The sequence below is a fragment of the Arachis ipaensis genome, chromosome B09, assembly GCF_000816755.2.
Source record: "Arachis ipaensis cultivar K30076 chromosome B09, Araip1.1, whole genome shotgun sequence".
NCBI lineage: Eukaryota > Viridiplantae > Streptophyta > Magnoliopsida > Fabales > Fabaceae > Arachis > Arachis ipaensis.
In genome coordinates this window covers 114,780,033-114,784,881 of record NC_029793.2, presented here as the reverse complement: position 1 = coordinate 114,784,881, position 4,849 = coordinate 114,780,033, and positions in this window count along the sequence as shown.

The following is a 4,849-nucleotide window of genomic DNA, read 5'->3' as shown; positions in this document are numbered from 1 at the left end:
AGAATCTTCTTGGGATTTAGAATTTGTCTACTGAGGTGGTTGTTGTTGCTGAGACTGAAATTGGCGGTTATTATGGTTGTTCTGTTGAAAACCACCCTGAGAACTATTGTTGAAGTTCTGAGGTCTCTGAGGTTAATCTCTCTACCCAAAATTTGGGTGATTCCTCTATCCCTGATTGTATGTCTTAGAATATGGATCATTATTGGGATTTCTAGGACCACTCCCCATGTAATTCACCTGTTCAGAAGAGGGTTGAGCATAATCATAATTATCATTTTGCATAAAGTTACCTGTCATGTCATAGGAGGTATCTTGGGGTGGATTTTGAGTGTTGATAGCTGAGACTTGCATGCCACCCATCTGTTGAGTAAGTAGATTTATCTGTTGAGACATAAGCTTGTTCTGAGCAAGAAGAGCATTAACAGCTTCTACTTCCAACACACCTCTCTTTTGAGAGGTCTCAGAGTTCACAGGATTCCTGTTAGATGAGTAGAGATATTGGTTTCTTGCAACTAATTCAATCAGCTCAATAGTCTCCTCTGGTGTCTTCTTCTTGTGCAGTGAATCGCCTCCAGAAATATCTAAGCTCATCTTGGACATCTCACCCAAGCCTTCATAAAAGATATCCAGTTAGGTCCATTTGGAGAACATGTCTGGAGGGCATTGCCTAGTCAGTAGCTTGTATCTCTCCCAAGCTTTATAAAGAGTTTCACCCTCCTTTAGTCTGAAAGTCTGAACCTCCAACCTAAGATTAGTTAGCTTCTTTGGTGGGAAAAATTTAGTGAGAAATTCAGTAACGACCTTTTCCCAAGTATTCAGACTCTCCTTTGGTTGGGAATCTAGCCATAGCTTTGCTTTATCCCTCAGAGCAAATGGGAAAAGCATGAGTCTGTACACCTCTGGATTCACTCCATTTGTCTTCACAGTATCACATATCTGCAGAAAATCAGATATGAACTGATTTGGATCTTCATGAGGAAGTCCATGATACTGGCAATTTTGTTGCACCAAGGTGAGCAATTGTGGCTTCAACTCAAAGTTGTTTGCATTTATAGGAGGCACCACAATACTTTTTTCATAAAGATCCGCAGTAGGGGCAGAATAAGAGCCAAACACTCTCCTCTGTTGATCATCCCCATTCGGATTTACCACATTGGCATTAGCATTATTATTTGCCATAGTGGATTTTGCAGCCTTGCAAAGTCTTACTTGTTGTAAACGTCGCCTGAAAGTTCTTTCAGGTTCAGGATTAAAGTCTAAGAGATATTCTTTGTCTCTGTTCCTGTTCATAAACAACCAGAAGACAGTTTAGAAATTAAAAAAAATTATTAGTGCTATTTTTTTTATTTATTTATTTAAATAAATTTTTTTTATAAAGACAAAAATAAAACAAACTAATATAATAAAAAAATTAATGAAAGGAAACCAAAATTGAAAATAAAAGAAATTGAAAATAAAAATAAAATAAAAATGAAAATAATTAAAAAAATTAAAAACGGACGAAAGAAGGAAAAGAAAAAAATAAAAAAGTAAAATAAAATCGAAAGCAAAAAGGAAGTAAAAAGAAAACAGGGGAGGAGGCACGACTTAAGGAACGAAAGATCGAAGGAAATAAAAAAAATTTACCGTAATCAAAATAAACAAAAATGAAAAATAAAATTAAAAATTAATAATAATAAAATAAAACCAGTTAAAAGAAAAATTATCTAATCTAAGCAATCAAACAACGAGTAGTTGTCAATCACAATCAATCTCGGCAACGGCGCCAAAAACTTGGTGCGGTATTTATAACCACACTTACTAACCGGAAAGTGCACCGGGTCGTACCAAGTAATACCTTATGTGAGTAAGGGTCGATCCCACGAGGATTGATGGATTAAGCAACAATAGTGTTTGATAGGATTAGTTAGACAAACAGAAAAGAGTATTTGAATATTCAATCGTGCAGAAATTAAAATAGTAAAGTAAATAAATTGGGAAGAAAATATGGAGAAAATAGTTAAGGTTTCAGAGTTATCTAATCTTCCGGATTAACTTTTCTTACTAACTAATTTAATTATGCAGGATTTAATTTATGGCAAACTGTATGTGACTAGACCCTAATTCCTTAGACCTTCCTAGTCTCCTCTAAAATTCATTAACTGCCAATTCTTTGGTCAATTAATTCCAATTAGAGGTTGATAATCAATTTCTAGTTTATATGCCACAAACACTCTAATTATCCAAGAAGGATTATATGTCACGTATCCTGTTAAATTCAGATAATTAAAATTTAGGAGAAATTGTTTTCAAGCTGTTGTTCAAGTAAAGAGCTTTTCCAAGTTTTACAAGAACTCAAATAGAAAGAGGGTCATACTTCCGTTCCACCCAAATTCATAAAATAAATAGCGAAAACAATTCTTAAATTATAAATCTATACATAAATTAAAATAGAAAAAGCAATTAAATCAATCCATAGAAATAGACAGAGCTCCTAACCTTAACAATGAAGGATTAGTTGCTCATAGTTCAGAGAAGAAAACTAGGATTCTAGTAAAATGTACCGAGTTCCAATTCGATGGCATCCGATCCCTTTTTATAACTAATCCTAATAAATTTAAAATCTAATATTTAAAATTAAACTTAAAATAATATCTTTTCCTAATTTAATATTTAAATTTAAATTCGAATTAATTAACAAGTTTTCAACTGATGGGTGGGGACCACTTGATTTGTCCATTCTGCAGCTTCTAATCTGTATTTTCTGGGCTGAAAACTGAGTTAAAACAGCCCATAAATTGCCCCTAGCATTTTCTGTCAATTCTGCAGATCGCTCAAGTGATGCGTCCGCGTCGTCCACGCATTCGCGTCATTTGTGCAGATTCCAGTCCACGCATTCGCGTGAGGCACGCGATCGCGTCATTGCGATTTCCTCCATTCCGCGCGGTCGCATGAGCCATGCGTCCGCGTCAGTATTCGCTGGTCATCTCATTGGCTTCTTCTCTTTCTCTGTAGAAACTTCATCAAATCCATCTGAATGCTACCTAAATTAAATAAAATTGCACAAAACTCAAAATAGCATCCATAGTGGCTAAAATATAATTAATTCTTAATTAAACTCAACAAATTAAATACAAATTCACTAGGAAAAGATAGGAAAGATGCTCACGCATCACTTTCCCATGGAGGTTCAACATCTCCTAAGTCTTCAACCACTTCTTCCTCTTTAATAATTACTGCTTTGTCCAGTTGTTTTAGTATAAAATCGTACTCATTCTTGATGATTTTCTTTCCATGATAACTCCTTTCAACTATTCCTTCATCTTCAAGGGTCTCTCCTATCTCCACATTTTGGGCTCCTCTTACTCTAAGACAAAATCAAACTCCTCCTTAATGTCTTCCTTCACTAATTCTTTAACCACTCCTTCGACTTCAAGGGTCTCCACTACCTTTATCTGTAGGGCCTCCTCTAGCTTCTTATGAAGTATGGATTCGCAAAGATGATTCCTTCTTTCTTGTTCCATATCAATAGCATATATAATTAGGATCATCTTGCTCTTGAATTGATTGATGTGGGTGCTCTTCCATGGAGGGTGGTGATGGGATAGGAAGATTATTATGTGGTTGAAAAGGAAGCGCACTGAAACTTGAGGGTTGAATATTAGAGGTAGAGGGTTGGTCTATGCAGGATATAAGATTTTGGAGTGTAGAAGTGAGAACAATGATATTAGAGATGAGTGTGTTGTTATCCAATGGAGGTTGGGGTGGATAGGAGGGTTCATTTGGGAGAGAGGGCTCATAATACGGAGGTGGTTCTTCTTGATAAGGATATAGAGATAGTGAATATTTAGGTGGTGGTTCTGGGTGTGGTTCATATGGTGGTTGGTGTGGTGGATAAGGATTAGGGTCATATGGAGGTGAATGGTGTAAAGGGACTTGTGAGTTTGGTGGTTCAAAGGTATGTTGGGGAGGTGGTTCATAAGCATATGGTGGGAGTTGTTGGTAACTACAAGGGGGTCCACCATATTCATCATCTTGGTACGTTCCCTGGAATGGCTCTTGACCATAGTAATTTGGTGGAGGTGGTTTGTCACGAAAGGGTCCACCATAACTATTGTCTTGGTATGCATCACAGAATGGTTGTTGGTTATAGCGCATTGGAGGGGATTGTTTCCAAGAGGGTTGATCAAATCCTTGTGGCTCCTCCCATCTTTGATTCTTCCAACCTTGATGCCTATTTTCATTATAGCTTCCATTCCTTACAACAACATTGGAACCAAACTCAAAGCGACGGGGGTGAGAACTCATAGTAACTAATAAAAATTAAAATAAAAATAAAATAAAATCAAATAAACAAGTAAAAGAAAATATTTACAATAACCAATAATAAGGCACATGTTTGCAATTCCCCGGCAACGGCACTATTTTGACGATCGGATTTCTGCCGGTAAAGAATTTTATAAAAATAATCGCGTTGTAAGTATAGTTTCTAAACCAACAGAGAATCCTTTCGTACAAAAGTTTGGTTGTCACAAGTAACAAAACCCAATAAAATTTATAACCGAAGTATTTAAACCTCGGGTCTTCTCTCAAGGAATTGCAAGGAGGTGTAGTTATTATTGGTTATGAATTTTCTGAGAAATTTTAAGAGTTGAATAACAGAAAAGTAAAGGATTGTGAATTAAGGCAATATAAATTAAAAGAGATTTATATAATTAAATAAAAAGCCTTGATCGGGGAAAGATTAATTGAAAGTTCTATCCTTGTTGGATTTTCACAAGTGTAGTATCTAAAGGTTGTTGTTTTCACTTAGTTAACCCTTACTAAATAAAGGAAAGTCAAGTGATTGAGCTAACTCTTATTTGCAAAT